The sequence below is a fragment of the Rhinopithecus bieti genome, unplaced genomic scaffold, assembly GCF_001698545.2.
Source record: "Rhinopithecus bieti isolate Rb0 unplaced genomic scaffold, ASM169854v2 scaffold_6935, whole genome shotgun sequence".
NCBI lineage: Eukaryota > Metazoa > Chordata > Mammalia > Primates > Cercopithecidae > Rhinopithecus > Rhinopithecus bieti.
Window position 1 is genome coordinate 1,499,877 of NW_016805255.1, and position 17,641 is coordinate 1,517,517.

Genomic DNA, 17,641 nt, shown 5'->3' on the forward strand with positions numbered 1-17,641 from the left:
GCGCGACTGTCACTTAGGGGCGCCGCCGCGCAGCCCGCTTAGCGTTCGGGAGGTCGGCCCGGCTCAGCGGTGTCCCGGCGAGGTCCGGAGCGGAGCCGCGGTCTCGGGTCCCCGCTCTGGGCGCCGGCCTGCTCCCCGCCGCCCCGCTGCCGCATCTGGCTGGGAACCTCCCGGCGCGTGCAGGGGCCGCTCCGGCAGCCAACAAAGGCCCGGGCCAGCCCTCGGCCTGCGCTTCGGCGCGCGACCCGACCCCCCGGGCTTCCCCAGCTCCCAGGCGTCTGCCTGCCTCGACCCGGCCCCTTCCCAGCGGCGCGCCCCGCTCCCGACCGCCCAAACTGGGCGGCCTCTCCGGGGACAGGCCCCGGGCCCAGCCCCACAGGAGCTCCTGAGGCCCCGCGGACGGTCGCGACAGCCCCAACTTCCCGGTGAGAACCCCGTGAATCGGCCCGAAGGGCTGACTTCAGCAACGGGGAAGAAGAAAAACAACCAGGGTTTCAACGCACATCGCTGGGTGCTAATGCCCCTGATTTTCCACCATGCCCGGTTCTCCTGAACCCCATGTCCTTATCTGTCACCATTCCACAAGGTTAGAGATTGACTTCAAAGGCAAAAAATTGACTCATCTGTAGAAAGCCTGCGTGGTCTGCCCGTGTTTTTCATAGTATGCCTAGGACTTGTGCTAACAGTAACTACCCCTGGGCACATCCTCTTTTGAATACTTAACCGTATAGCAGGTATGGGTGTCAGATCGTTCATTGCATATCTCATGTTTTAGAGTGATTCTCCATTTTTCATAAGAGGAAACTATTTGAGAGGTGAAAGGACTTGCCCAAGGTCACACCGCTGGTAACGGTTCAAAAACAAGGGATGTGTTAACTTTATTGCTGCAATAATCCTTACAGCAATCCTACGGGGTAACATGTAAGGGAATTGAGGGGCCAAAGATCAAAAGGCAGCCTTGTTCCTGTCAAGCTCTCAAAGTAATAAGTAGATTCTTTTCAGAAAACAGGAATTTCAATAATTGAAAACTCTAAAAGGCATCAATCAGAACGGGGGCCCCTCCCCACAGCCGATATATTCCTTTATTTTTATCTCAAGATAACAATAATTAGTAATCAGCTAGAACATGCATGGAGTTATCAGCTTTCCCACGTTGAGGTTTCTCCATGACGGCTAATTTAAAACCTCAGGAAGAAACACGTGACATCCCTGCTGCCATGGTCTCTTCCTCGTTTAGGGGAGAACCATACCAAAAGATCTGTCCACTGCCCAGTGCTGTGGACACAACTTAGAGGATCACAGCCATGATATCCAATGCCAACTCTTCTCTCTACTTCGAGTGTTTTCTCTCTACTTCCAGTTTGGCTGTGTCCTCACCCAAATCTCATCTTGAATGGTAAACCCCACAATTCCCTTGTGTCCTGGGAGGACCCTGGTGGGAGGTAACTGAATCATGGGGGAGGGTCTCTCCCGTGCTGTTCTTGTGATAGTGCATACGTCTCACAGAATCTGATGGTTTTAAAAAAGGGAGTTTTGCTGCACCAGTTCTCTCTCTTTGCCTGCCGCCATTAATGTAAGAAGTGACTTGTTCCTCCTTGCCTTCCGCCACAATTGTGAGGCCTCACCAGCCGTGTGGAACTGGAACTCCACTGAACCTCCTCTGTACATTGCCCAGTCTTGGGGATGTCTTTATCAGCAGCATGAAAAGGGACAAACACGTTGAGGACCTGAAAGCCAGGTGTCCTGTAGTCTATGACAAAGCCATTGCCAAGTAGCAAGCTGGCAATTTGATTCATGACCAGATGTGTAAACAGAGGTAAAGACAGACCATTCCAAGGTAAAGCTTTTAATACATTGTTGGCTCTCACTTGCCTAAAATATCTCCTAGGAATAGATGATTCTAGGCCTTGCTATGACAGTGCTCTTAATGACAGACAAGCACACTACTTCTTGCACAGGAAGAAAGTACTGCCATTTGATAACATCATGGAGAATGATCCCCAAGCCATTTTCACGAATTACCCAAAAGACCAAATGGAACAGGAGCTGTTACCCTTATTTTATTCAGGAAGAAACTGAGGCCCTGAGAAATTAAGATATTTGACAGATACAACCAGTAATTTAGGCCATTAGTAAATGTTTGAATCAGAGTTCAAATCCAGGTCTGTTTGATTCCAGAGCCCCCTACGTCACCCCTCCAGACTACCTCTCTGCTCACATATTCAGCAAGTTACAAAATTTTGTTGAGTGGATGAATATTTTTACATATATTTCCCAGCTGGGCACAGTGGTTCATGCCCATAATCCCAGCACTTTGGGAGGCGGAGGTAGGAGGATTGCTTGAGCCCTGGAGTTCGAGATCGGCCTGGGAAACATAGTGAGAGCCATGTCTTTAAAAAAATAAAAATTAAAAATTACCCAGGTGTGTATGCACCTGTAGTCCCAGCTACTGGGAAGGCTGTGGCGGGAGGATCACTTGAACCCAGAAGTTCCAGGCTGCAATGAAATATGATCATGCCACTGCACTGCAGCCTGGGTGACAGAGTGAGACCCTGTCTCTCTCTCGCTCTCTCTCTCTCTCAAAAAAAAAAAAAAAAAAAAAAAAAAACAGGTGTGGTGGTGGCTTACTCCTGTAATCCCAGCACTTTGGGAGGCTGAGGCAGGCAGGCAGATCACCTGAAGTCCAGGAGTCCAAGACCAGCCTGACCAACAGGGTGAATGAAACCCTGTCTCTACTAAAAATAGAAAAATTAGCCGGGCATGGTGGTGCATGCCTATAATCCCAGCTATTTGGGAGGCTGAGGCAGGAGAATCTCTTGAACCCAGGAGGCGGAGGTTGCAGTGAGCCAAGATGGCACCATTGCACTCCAGCCTGGGCAATAAGAGTGAAACTCCATCAAAAAAAAAAAAAAAGATGTTTATCTCCACCTTCTCCAGTTTTTTTCTCTTAGTGAAGGAAGAAAATGAAAGCATTTACAGACATTCTATAAGCAGAGGCATATGTCAGAGGAGAAAGGAAAGGGGGGAAGGACAAGCTTCAGTTATGGACTCCATGGGCTTATTCAGATAAAATGCAGGAATTCCCCCGGACTCTGGGTAGTGGAGGAAACACAGCAGAAGACAAAAAGTATACAGGAAAACACAACTGCTTTCACTGGGAGGCTTTTGGATACTTCGTTGCTGCTTCAACTGGCAGCAAAAGGGCAGGTTTTGGAGGATACAGTTACACTTATCTCAAACCATATACATTGTAGCTCAGGAAAGTCTGGGTTTCAGTGAGTTGTCCCAGAAACTGGAATGCCATAGAATATGTGATTCCAAGGTATAGGGTAGAATTGGTGGATGATTCATGTTAACTTTGCACAGTTTACGATCCTGGATTTTCCAACTAGTCCATAGTATCTGTTAATTAATAATCAAAGACAATCCATCCAAACCCCACTGAATCCCATTCCATGTCTTTTTCTCTTTTTAATATTGTGGATGATGATTCTCCTCCTCTATCACTTCCTTTTTATTTCTTCTCTACTTCTACAGTTTCTGTTTCTGCCTTTATTTGATACTCAGTGGAATTGTACCCAGGAGGTTCTGCCAGAACTTGACCATTTTACAGTCTGTCCCCAACAAAGTTTCTATGTTGAGGCTGTTTTCCTTTCCACACACATTTTCACTGTTCCACAAACTTTTTCTGAGTGCCTATGATTGCAGAGGCAGCTGTTATCTAACCACAGAGTGCTCACGGTGAAAGAAGTGGGTAAGTAATTAAACCACAGTACAGTGCTGCAAACACACGGTGCTGGGACACTCGATAGGACTGAGCCATCTCGGGGCAAGGAAGGCTTCCTGGAAGTGATAGCTGAGCTAAAAGCAGAGTACAGGAAGTGAATCTTTTCCTTTTATCTCTGATGGTAAATGGCTGTTGGCGGGGCCATGCCTATAGCAGTCAGCTTCTAAGAATTTAAGCACATAATCTGTAGTTTTCTTTTCTACCCCAGCCCCCTCCATGCATTAACAATCAAGCTTGCATTATTTATGAGTATTTATAAAGATTGTGTTTTCTGGCTTCTTGGCTACTAGCTCTAGTGAGATTCTTCCCCCGACCTTCTAGAGGAATCATCATCATCAGGAGGTTCTCCTTGGCTTTTTAAATTTTTTTATTTTTATTTACTATTTTTTTTGAGATGGAGTTTTGCTCCTGTTGCCCAGGCTGGAGTGCAATGGCGCAATCTCGGCTCACTGCAACCTCTGCCTCCCGGGTTCAAGCGATTCTCCTGCCTCAGCCTCCCAAGTAGCTGGGATTACAGGCATGCGCCACCATGTCCAGCTAATTTTGTATTTTTGGTAGAGATGGGGTTTCTCCATGTTGGTCAAGCTGGTCTCGAACTCCCGACCTCAGGTGATCTGCCCACCTCGGCCTCCCAAAGTGATGGGATTACGGGTGTGAGCCACCGTGCCCGGACCTCCCTGGCTTTTTTAAATGGTATATGCACAAATGGTAGAAGAACTCTCAATTGTAATCGATCAACAGCACACTCAATCACTAGAAACTAGATAAACTGGACCAGGGTGAACAGTATAGAGTCTATTAACTCTTTGTTAGGTGCAGAGTGTTTCAGACACAGCATACAAACTATTTCTGTTGTATAATCAGGGCACGGGAGGCCCAAGAAATTAAGGAGAGAAAATGCAAATACTGTGTTTAATATTCACCTCTAGGTGGATGTTAAGTTTCATCCAGATGAAAGACCTTAGATTTCTAACAGAACTGAATTATTATTATTTATTTTATTTTATTTTATTTTATTTTGAGACAGGGTTTCACTCCCATCACCCAGGCTGGAGTGCAGTGGTGTGATCTCGGCTCACTGCAATCTCCACACCCCAGGTTCAGTGATTCTCTTGCCTCAGGCTCCCAAGTAGCTGGGACTACAGGCACACACCACCATGCTTGGCTAACTGTTGTATTTTTTGTAAAGATGGGATTTTGTCATATTACCCAGGCTTGTCTTGAACTCCTGAGTTCAAATGGTATTCCTGAGTTCAAGTGGTATGCCCACCTTGGCCTCCCAGAGTGCTGAGATTACAGATGTGAGCCACTGTGCCCAGCAAAATTATTCTTATTTTTAAATTTTTATTCTTCCCCCTACACCTTTGCTCAAAGAGAGAACCCTTGAAAGATACCTCTTCTATTTCACTTTCATACTCCTGGGGAAGATCTGTCTATCAAGTGACTCATACAAATGTCAGGTTGTGTGGCTACATAATTATGAAATTGTAAGTCTTTACCATGCTTAAGTGTTGTGGCTGTTGGTATTCACATAACGTACACAAGGCATTCCTAAAATTTTTACAGAAAACTCTAGAGGATCCAACCTGTCTTAGTGGGGTACACTCTCCCCTGCATGCATTGTTAGAACAAACCACAATGCAGAGTGGCAGCAAAAGTCTCTGTCAAGATGGTTTAGAAAGCTTGAAGGGATCGCCCCTACCTTGTAAGGGATGTAGTCACACCGTTCAAGCTGACTCACTTATTTTCATTATATTCGATGTATACTCAGAAGACACAGTGGAAGAGAATTGTGTGCCAGCCAATTACAGAGCTTTGGAGATTTTTTTTCTTTTCTTTTTCTTCTTTTATAAATTTGGTACTTGTAAAAGATACTAGATGCACAGCCCTGTGTATCTGAAATCCACCCGTGCATAAAACCAATTCGAGCAATTCAGCTGTGCTACTCTATCAATACGTTTCAAAGAGAATTAAAAATCTTGATTCACATCAAACATCCAGTACCATGACTGCCAATTGTTGGAGTTACGGGTATCTGGACAACAGAGTCTATGCTACCTTGTCATGGCCTCAGATGTTTCTTTATCCTCTTTTAGGGCAACTGACCATATCCCTACAAGCCAGAGTCCAGTCAAGAAAAAAAGGTGGAGGGAGCCAGGCACAGTGGCCCACGCCTGTAATCCCAGCACTTTGGGAGGCTAAGGCAGGCTGGTCACTTGAGGTCAGGAGTTTGAGAACAGCCTGGCCAACATGGTGAAACCCCATCGCTACTAAAAAGACATAATTAACTGGGCGTGGTGGCACGCGCCTGTAATCCCAGCTACTCAGGAGGCTGAGTCAAGAGAATCGTTTGAACCTAGGAGGTGGAAGTTGCAGTGAGCCGAGATTGCACCATTGCACTCCAGCCTGGGCAACAAAAGCAAAACTCTGTCTCAAAAAACAAAAAACATATTAGGCATCATTTCAAGCCACACCAGAAGCTAGTCCTGGACACATGAGGGAATGGAGAACTATAAGCCTCTCAGATCTTTCAGGTCAAGTGGGATTTATACAGATTCTAGAAAACACCTCTCTTACTTACATTGTTCTTAAAAGAGACTGTTCATATGTCTCATGGCAGCCATCAGGACAGTGTCACTGGTAAAGAGAGACTACTGTATCAAACAATGCCTCTGTGTTGAGCTCTCATCATGTGATCAGCTGTCTGAAAGACATAGAATTGTAAAACGTTGTCTTGGCCCTCAAGGAGTTCACACTCTGGTTGGAGGAACACCCAAAACCCGCCTCTTCTCATGCCTGCTCGCCTCTAACCTCTGGCCCTCAAGCTGAGCCAACATTCCCCCTTCTATGCCGTGAGGCACGCAGCTGCCTCTGGCAGACCCACTCCCATGTCCATCCCACTGCCTCCTTGGCTAGCTAACATCCTTCAAGACTCAGCTAGAAGCCACCTGCCTAGGAAGCCTCCCCTTACCCACATGCCTGGGAAAGCCACCAGCTGCACTCTGTCCCTACCCCTATCAGAGCATGTAGCCTCACTCTGAGTTTCCAAGCCAGTCTGCCACAAGTAGGTTAGAGGAAGGCAAGCCTGAGAGCTTCTCAGCCTTTGGAGTGTCTGGGTGCTGAGTGAGACCTGGAGCCAGCTACAAGCAGCCCAGGGTGCCATGGTGAATATTTTCATTTTCTCTGTGTTTTATTAAGTGAAAAAGGCTTGGCAGCACCACTGTCATCATCTGCTATTGTATTTGCCTCATTCACCCAGCTTTTGAGGGCAGAGACTGTCTTTGTCATCAATGTATCCCAGGCACCTGGGAACCATTCTGCAACTGTTCATTGATAGAATGGAGGAGTACTTTGTGGGAGAGAACAGACTTGATTGGAACCTTGAAGAACAGATACCGGATTTGGACATGTGCAGAGAAAAAGCAAATACACATGATAAGAGAAGGATCACACCTGCAAGGTCACAAACAGGGTAGTGCACACTTAGTGTTCCTGGCACCTGGGCAGGATAGCCTGGCCAAGACGGACGGTGTGAACAGAGGCATCATGGGAAATGTGTCACACCATGGAAGCTGTGCAGTAGGGTTTGTGCCTCAGGCTTGGATAAGAGGAAAGCACTGACAATTTCTGAACAGAGAAGCAACATTATAACAAAAATATTCAAAGACGAGTCTGAAGAAAGGACAAATTGAGCAGAGGAAGTCTGATGTCACTGACACCAGCTAGGGAGTTGCTGTGTAATATTTTCACCTGAATGAAAAAAACAATAGGTCTTGTGATCATCAAAAAAATATTTATTGATGGGCCGGGCATGGTGGCTCATACCTGTAATCCCAGCACTTTGGGAGGCCGAGGCAGATGAATCACCTGAGGTCAGGAGTTCAAGACCAGCCTGGCCAACATGGTGAAACCCTGTCTCTACAAAATACAAAATTAGCTGGGCATGATGGCAGGTGCCTATAATCCCAGCTACTCAGGAGGCTTTGGCAGGAGAATCACTTGAACCCGGGAGGTGGAAGTTGCAGTGAGCTGAGATTGTGCCATTACACTCCAGCCTAGGTGACAGAGAGACTGCCTAAAAAAAAAAAAAAAAAAAATTCCTGAGCTGCTACAATATGCCCAGTCTACATACCTCTACTAGAGACCCTTAGTAAATATTTGCTCCTTGCCTTGGCTTTGCTTCCTACCTGATATTGTATATTGGTCTAGGATTAAATTCATAAGGCTTAAGACGGGATAAAGGAGAGCAGGGAAAGAGAGCTGTCTTCAATACATGACCAAATGTGCTAATATTAGTGCCTCAGAGGCAATTGAAAATGCCATGTTGCTTCAGAAATGGACTATAGTAAAAACTAAGGTGTCTCTTTAGAGAAAAGAATCTTCTGGAATTCTGAAGCCTCCATTCAATAGACTTGTTCAAGTCAGCATCTATATAAGGGAAGCATCTGTCTGGGAAGACAGAGACAGCAGAAGAAATCAAAAATCAACAATGCCTTCCAAAAATAAAATATTCATTCGTGGAAGCATCAGTAAGACATTCCAAGATCATTTCCACAAAGTGCACTGTAACACTGTAAACCTAATTTTAACAAATTCTTTTTCTTTTTCTTTTTTTTGAAACAGGGTCTCGCTCAGTCATCCAGGCTGGAGCGCAGTGGCACAATCGGGGCTCAGCGCAACCTCAACTTATTGGGCTCAAGCGATCCTCCTGCCCCGCCAAGGAGCTGAGACTACAGATGTTTGCCACTATACCTGGCTAATTTTTATTTTACATTTTAGTAGTGACGAGGTTTCACCATGTTGCCCAGGCTGGTCTCAAATTCCTGAGCTCAAGCAATCCATCTGCCTCAGCCTCCCAAAGTGCTGGAATTGCAGGCGTGAGCCACTGTGCCCGGCCTCAAAAATTCCTTAAAAACTTTTTGCCAGCCATTTGTTTTGTGTACTTAACAAATGCTTATTAAAGATACATGTTATGGAAGTAAGTTGCCTCTGGTTCTGTACGGAATAGGATGGAAGAGCAACATTCATATCTTATCCTGGAGATGAGGGCGATGTCAACAGGTCCTTCCCAGGTGAGGGAGCAAGAGAACAAGGTTAAGAGAGGTGCAAGAAAGCTGAACACACACAGTTGAGTTACACCCCAGAGCCCTCACTCTTGAGTTCAAGGAACTCAAGTCTTGAGCCTGGAGCACTTCCATTTCTTCTCCTCTGGGCCCCCAGGATGGCTCATAGCCTTGGACCATCTTCCAGCCAGCCTGTAAGGCTTTCCTCAGCGTTGACTTCCTCCAGCAGTTGAACCGTTGCTGTATCACCGAACACTTTTGTCCTGCTGGTTTTCTTCCTAAGGACTCCATGTTAGCTGAAGCTTTTGCACACAAGACAAGCACATTTACTGAGTATCATTTTCCTGATATTAACTGAATTATACACAAACAGGCAATCAGAAGTTTGATTCACACAAATGGGATGCTAGCACAAAGAGGGCTAGCTGGAACCCAGGGCCCTAGCACTTGGGCCCTGCCCCACAGGGATGATTTCAGGGACTGAGACCAAAAGAACGCTTCAAATGTCTTCTTGGAAAGCCTTTTACACAGAGGCATGCAGTCTCATTCTACCTCATCCAAGGTAGAAGCAGAAACACAGAAGACGGAGCAGGCAGGAGCCAGGAGTAAACCAAGAGGAAGCCAAAAGGCAGAGAGGAAAGTGGAGGGAGAATGTGTGAGTCAGCGAACAGGCAGAAGCAGCAGAGACGGAGAAGCCAACTGAGGGGATGAGGCACCAGGGAGGCAGTTTCGGTGGGACAGTGGGAGTGTCCACTGCTGGCAGGAAGGATGGACAGACTGGAATTCAGCCATGAGGCTGCAGGACCTTCCTGCTTAGATTCCGGCTTGTCTGGACTTACCATCGTATAACACCGTGGACAGGGCAGAGCAGAGGGGCCAGGGAGTTGAGGAGGAGTGTCACATCCTCAAAACAAGACTCTTGTTTTTTATGAAGGACTGTGAGCACTTAACAATGTCACATATGTGAATTCAAATGCAAACGATCAAACAGTCTAGAATAAAAGACATACACGTGCTTTTCAGATTATCCACGGTTTATGTTATGGGCTCTGTTATTCCTTCTCCTGTCACTCTGAGTTGAAGAAAGTAGTAGGTAATTATACTTATTTTCGTTTAAGACAACTGGGCATGGATGGACGTTTGAATAAACAAACTTCCAGATCTCATTAAGGCAGCAAGAGATCCAGTAAGGATAAATGCGTGACTGACTTTTCCATACAGATTCTAAAATCATCATGTAGAGGACAAAAATGATTTCCTTCTAGTGATCATGATTCTAATTGTTCTGTTCCATTTATTTTACCAAAAGCCAAAATACTACCAAATGACCAAAATCACACAGACAAATCCTCTTTAATTTCAGAATTCACTGGCACTACCTGTGTGATACTATTTTTAAATCATTTTTCTAATTTTCTAACCTGAATCCTATCTCAATGGCCACATTTATGTTGCCACTCGGCATTAACAAAGAAGGTGATATTAAGAAGTATTGAAGAGTTGGACTCTGAAACTTCCAGCAAGATGTGAATTTGCCATCATGGGCTTGTAATGAAAAAATATATAAAAGCTGCTCCCAGCTAATGGAAAAATAAATTGGAATTGTATTGGGAAAGTACCCAAAAGAACTGTCCTTAAATGAGAATTGGGTTTTATTAGAAAATCTGATAAGAGTGAAAACAGAACATTAGCTCCCCCCATCATCTAATGGCTTTGTGTGTTACTGTTTCATCGCCCTCCTATAAAAGGACATTTCACTCCAGTATCTCTCAAATGTTTTCATAATTATGAAAGTATCCTCTGTCTAGCAACCTGAAATAATTTCTCATTTCAAATGGAAGCTTCAATCTTGCCATGAAAGTACATACGCCAATTTCTTCATCTTCCAAGCACTAAAGGAAAAGCCATCACCTTCGCCTCTGCAGAGAAGAACAAATATTTGGGAAGCTTTTTCCTCATAGATTTTAGTACTTCCCATGGTCACTATTTGATTATACATCATATTCCTTTCCTGTGAAATATTTTCTGAGTGCTTTCCTTGTGCCGGGCACCAGGCCCTGTGTGGTGCCCACAGCTGAACACCGCTCTTCATTGTGTCTGGGGTGAACGGTAAGGGCAGGTAGATACGCAAGAAACGAGGTTTGTATGCCAGGTTTTTCTAATAAAAACAGAAAGGCTGGGATTGGGCTCAGTTTGTTTTGTTTTCTTGAGGGGGGAGGTGGGAAGCACAAGCACAAGCATAGAAAGTGTGGCCTGCCTTGAATGGATGCGGTGGTGGCAGGGGGCATGTTTTAGCGTAACTTGGTCAGAGCTGGGTCAGGAGATCTTCCTGGCGACAGCACGAACAGTGGGCAGGCGAGGAAGGGTGGGTCCTCTGAGCAAGAGTGAATCAGTCCTGACTTGGGGCTGCTGAGAGGCTGGTGAGAGGAGGAGGCCACCGGAGGCACTGCGGTTGGGAGTGCAGGTGGGGCTGATGGTAGATTCCAAACCACAGCAAGGATTGAGGCGAAGATACTTGGGAGCATGGCTACTTCAGTGCTGGCTCTGCTGAATCTGTGTTGGTAAGAGACACGGGGATGCTGCCCTCTGGCAGGAGTGGGCAATGAGCACCAAAACTTGAGAGAATCAGTGGGCACCAGCAAGATGGAGAGAGATGATGGCTGAGCAGAAGCCATGGAGTTTGCCAACTCGGCCGCTGGTCACTTCCCTGAGAGTCATTTCAGTGGAACAGTATTGGCTAAAGGCCACATGGCCATTTGTCAAGGTTGAATGTGTGGGGATGGGCTTGGGCTATGCATTTGCAGGGAGGACTAAGGCTTTCTGGTTTTATTTTTAAGAAACACTGGGGCTGGGCACAGTGGCTCATGCCTGTAAGCCCAGCACTTTGAGAACCTGAGGCAGGAGGATCACTTGAGCCCAAGAGTTCCAGACCAGTTTGGGCAATATAGGGAGACCCCCAACTTTACAAAAAAAGAAAAATATTAGCTGGGCATGGTGGCACATGCCTGTGGTTCCAGCTCCTTGGGAGGCTGAGATGGAGGAGTCCTGCTTGAGCCCAGGAGATACAGGCTGCAGTGAACTGTGATCGTGCCACTGCACTCCAACTCCAGCCTGGACGCCAAAGCAAGACTTTGCCAAAAAAAAAAGAAAAGAAAAGAAAAAGGGGTCTAATGGATAAATCGTAAATCATGGTCTTTCCCATAACTGCCTGCATCCCACTGAGCATCCCTTTGTCTTGGCCAGCTTAGTATTCCTAACCACTCTTGACACCTCTGCTATTTTTCTGTAGTTATAGGTAAGAATGAAATAGTAGTAAAAGCAGCTAGTATTTCCAAAGCATGTATACTCTACCAGGCATCACACTAAGAATATTAATACATATTAATTAATTTAATCTTCCCTACAGCCCTGAGAAGTTGGGACTCTCATTTTGCCTGTTTTATCGGTGAGGAAAATGAGGCAAGAGAAATTAAATTACTTACTAAAGTTCACACAACTAGGAAGTAGCTGAGCTGGGAGTCAGCCCAGGAAATATGCTGAAGTCTATGCTCTTAATTAAGATGCTGGCCACCCTCCAACCACTGCAAAGGTAGAAAGGAAGGCAGGGCATGGTGGCTCACATCTGTAATCCCAGCCCTTTGGGAGGCCTAGGGAGGCAGATTGCTTGAGCCCAGGGGTTCCAGATCAGCCTGGGCAACGTAGTGAGACCCCACCCCTACAAAAAAATTTAAAATTAGCCAGGCATGGTGGCATGAGCCTGTGGTCTCAGCTACTCAGGAGGTTGAGGTGGGAGGATTGCTTGAGCCTCGGAGGTCAAAGCTGCAGTGAGCCATGATCACGCCACTGCACTCCACCCTGGGCAACAGAGCAAGATCCTGTCTCAAAAAAAGTATAAAAGGAGTTCTAGGAGCTTTACAGAAACTAAACGAAATTGTAGAAAGCTTTCAATATTAATTTTTTAATATGCCAGCTCCTTGTAGAGAGTGCCATGGACTAAATTCAACATCAGAGCTGAAAAATCTACCAGCACCATAAGCCTATGATTTAGGACTCAGACACAGGAGGGATCTTAAAGCATCTAGAGTCAAGTGCCTTCTTTCACATAAAAAGAAACCACCATCCAGGCCAGCAGAGTGGCCTGGCCAAGGTCATGTCGTGGCTAAGAGCCAGCAGAGACTGGAACTCAATGTTCCAAGTTTTTCCACTGCACCCAAAGGGGCTGGAGGTGGAGGAGACAGGGAGAGGGGTGCAGTGAGGGAGGAAGGAAGCAGCTGAGGTGAGGCTGCGCCTAGGGGCCAGTCCAGGGTGCGGGCTGCATGGCACGGGCCTGCTCACAGGCTGCAGCCCATCTCAGGCCTCTACTGAGAGGTGGCTCGGAATTTGCATGTTACCTTTCAGCCATTTCACACGACTCATTTCCTTTTTCTCTCCTCCTGTGTCTTATACTATCTATGCCCAGAACAAAGTGTTGATGAGCCCTGACCCATTAGTGCTTAATTAATGTTTTAAAATTAACTAATGTATCTGTACATGAGCGAATGATCGAAGGAGAGATGGAGAGGAAAAGTAGTTCCCCAGACCTCCCCTTCATCTGCCAGGGAAGAGAAAAAATAGCTTCAGTAGAATCTTCTTGAATCTTGCAGAAGAAAAAGACACTGTCTGTAGCAGTAACTTGAACTGTACAACGTTCATACTGGTCTTTTTTAAGATTTGTCCACTTCAACATCGAAGCTCCCAGCTTGTGAGTTGCAGTTGGTAACTTTCACCTTTTAATGGTATTTCATCTTGTTGTCAGCAGGGATGCAGTAATGTGAAAACACTGAACGTGTGTCTTTTGCAAAACAACTTTCCACACACACACAAAACTTACTGTGCAAACATGGCTTCTCCCTAAATGGCCCTACACATAGGCCAAGAAACAAAAGCACATTTTGCAAAATAACCACCTCTCCCAAAACTGTTACAGCTTTTTGGGTGGTACTAAAACTTGTAAGCAGGAGAAGGAGAAGTTTTTACTATCCAAGGATCATCTTCTGCATTTGCCTTAAGTTAAATGACTTAAAGAGAATACAAACACATTTACTTTCCACATCAAAAATATGCCTAGTTTTTGGTTTGAATTTTAGAGTATGCTGAATAGGCAGTTATTTACATGGATTTGATTAGGAACACTAGGGCAACCCCAGAAAAAAATTAGTTTCCTTGGGGATTCACTGATGTCGGACCCTTAGCATTTCGTTTATGGCTTCGTTACTTCAGTGGAAGGATTTTCCGTGTGTTCGAGAACGAAGGCTCCTGGAAAGCACGTTGCATTTCATCAAGGTTGATAAAGGCCTGTGGGTGCAGACGGGTCATCAAGACAAGTGACGAGAGCTGGGGTAAGGACATTGCCAGCTCGAGCACAGTGGCAAATGACAATTGAGTTTAGTCCCCAGGTCAGTCAGGCAGTAGGGAGTCGTGGAGGTGAGTGATGGATGAGCAGCTGCCACAGAGCTCCGGCCAAGTTCTCACCTCCTGGGATGGAAGCCCAGAGTAGTCGCATCTGCTTTTTTCAGAAGCAATTGAAGTTCTGAGCCTAATGTTAATTTTCCCAGGTTAAAGCAGCTGAGGGACTACACAGAACACATTTTCTGGCCATATCTAGCGTGTGGGCCTCAGCTTCCAATCTCTGTGAAACCCTCTCACTTATTGTTGTCTTTAATGTAACCAATGGATGGGATTTTTTTTCCCCGTTGGCACAGGGTCTTTCTTCATCACACAATCCGGAGTGCAGTGGCAAAATCATGGCGCACTGCAGCCGTGACCTCCTGGGCTCAAGTGAGCCTCCCACCTCAGCCTCCCAAGTAGCTGGGACCACAGGCAACCAGGCTCAGCTAATTTTTTTTAATGTTTTATAAAGACAGGGTCTCACTATGTTGCCTAGGCTGGTCTCAAACTCCTGGGCTCAAGTGATCTGCCCACTTTAGCCTCCCAAAGTGCTGGGATTACAGGCGTGCGCCACCGCACCTGGCCAGGCTTTCCATTCAATATTTGTGTTATATATAAATGAATATATGGTGTATACAGTTATGTCTCATTTAGTGACAGGGACACATTCTGAGAAAGGCATCATTAGGTGATTTCATCATTGTGTGAACGTCATAGAGTTTACTTCCACAAACCTAGATAGTAGAGCCTACTACACACCAGGCTCTGTGGTATGGCCCACTGCTCCTAGGTTACAAACCTGGACAGCAAGTCACTGCACTGAATACCGTAAGCGGCTGTAGCATAATGTTAAGTATGTGTGTATCTAAACATATTTAAATGTAGAAAGAGTACAGGAAAATTACAGTATAAAGGATCTAAAATGGTATACCTGTATAGGGCACTTACCAAAAATATACGCTTGTATAGGGAAGGCCTGGAAGCTGCTCTGGGTGAGTCAGTGAGTGAGTGGTGAGTGAATGTGAAGCCCTAGGACATTACTGTACACTACTGTAGACTTTAAAAACACTATACACCGGCCGGGCACAGTGGCTCACGCCTGTAATCACAGCACTTTGGGAGGCTGAGGCAGGAGGATCACCAGAGGTCAGGAGTCCGAGACCAACCTGGGCAACATGGTGAAACCCCATCTCTACCAAAAATACAAAAAAATAGCTCAACGTGGTGGCACATGCCTGTAGTCCCGGCTACTCGGGAGGCTGAGGCAGGAGAATCTCTTGAGCCTGGAAGGCAGAGGTTGCAGTGAGCCGAGACTGCGCCACTGCACTCCAGCCTGGGTGACAGAGTGAGACTCTATCTCAAGAAAACAAAAACAAAAAAACTATACACTTAGGCTACACCAAATTTATAAAAACAAAACATAATTGTTCTATGACATTATGGTGGCTATGATGTCACTAGGCAATAGGAATTTTTCAGTTCCATTGTAATCTTTTGGGACCATCATTGTCTATGTGGACCATCCTTGACTGAAATGTCATTATAAGGTACATGACTGTACTTTATGAATATATGTGTTGCATATTAATATGTTACACATTATATGCTATATCAGCTATTAATATTATGGGATTGTAGAAGCCCAGTTTTGCATCTGTAAGATATTTTTATTTCATTTTATGTTTTTGTTTATGCCAACCACAAACTGAATGCATCTGTAAAATAAATATGACCTCAGCCACCTGGCAGGGCTGTTGAGTTTGTGGCACGAATTCTTTTCCATTTGGATTGAGCGTTCTAGGGGAGCTGCTTGAAACCTGGGTCCCTTTAGGTTTGATATTTTGTGGAAAAGCTTGCTCTCAAAGCCAGGGTAAGGCAGATGGGAATGGGATTGGGAACTGATGAACATAGGGAAATTTTGGAGCAGCCCCAGAAGGGAATGCTGGAGACTGGGCTTGTTTCCTTATCTTCAGCTCTTGTCTCTGGTTTTCATGACTGCGCTTTTGTGTATCTTGATGTAACCCCCCTCCTTTCCAGAAGAGTTCACTCTTTAAGATGGAACAGATGATGAATGGGAAAGAGTGCTGGTGGCAGGGAGGGGCCAGGGTAGGAAGTGGCCCCGGTCAGCCCGGGAAGGTGGCGCCCTGCACTGTGCTTGGCAGCCTCGGGCACGTGTGGCTGTCCTGCCTCCCCTGGTGTCTGCCTTAGACCAGACCTGTCCAGACGCCGTACAGACAGCAGCATGCTCGGTTTAACAAAAGCAGTTTGCAATGTGTAAAACACAATTACAACTTTGTAAAAAGAAAAATAGATGTCTGTAGGAATGAAAAACCTCCTGTGTGGAGTACCCCAAAACGTGGGTGGGAGGGAGGATAATTTTTCCCAGAACCTATGAGCTCCCCAGGCTGATGCTCTTCTCAGTTTGGATTTCCCACCCCACTCAGCAGCCTTGAGCTCTGCTAGGTCCCTTGTGAAATCCTTTCTGCTCGTGCTAGGCTATGCTAAGCCATCCAGTCTTTGGTATTTTAGAAGAAGACAGGAGAAACGAGACTTTGCTGGGCTGTGCCCCACCTAGTTTTGTTTTTTGTGGTTGAGTTTTGTTTTTTGTCTGTCACCCAGGCTGGAGGGCAGTGGTGCCGTCCTAGCTCACCGCAGTCTCAAAGTTCTGGGCTCAAGTGATCCTCCTGCCTCCACTCTCCGGAAGGTGGGACTACAGGCATGCACCGCCACACTTGGCTAATTGTTTTTTATTTTTTGTAGAGATGGGGGTCTCCCTATGTTGCTCATGCTGGTCTCAAACTCCTGGGCTCAAGCAATCCTCCCACCTCAGCCTCCCAAAGCACTTGGATTACAGGTGTGAGCCACCCACCCACTCCTGGTGTTGAGGCTGCTGCATCTTCCTTGTTTCCTCGGCACTCTATGCCTCCCTCTGGCCCTGCCACGGAGATGGAGCTGGAGGTCAGGTCCTCAGCCCGAGGCCCCCGTGCCCTCTTTCTCTGTGAGTGTACTCATCCTGTCTACCCCGGCAGGCCTCCACGCCCGCCCCTGCCCTCGTGCCACCATCCTGAATCACCGCCGCTTGCTGCACCTTTATTTGGTTGTCCCACACTGTAGAGTGTGTAACACAGAACCAGCCCGGAGTGGGCTCTCGTTCAGTAAATGAGAAGTGCTTTCCCTTTTGAAACCAAACTCATCATCTTTCTCCAAAATACATCTTCTCCCCTCAACTTCTCCATTCTGGGTACAGCATCCTCTTGCTCACACATGACTCTAGCTCAAATCTCAGACTCAGCCTTTGCTCCCCCCTGTCTCTCCCCCTACCCCTGTGTACTTCTGACTCAGCTGCCAACTCCCATCTGGCTGC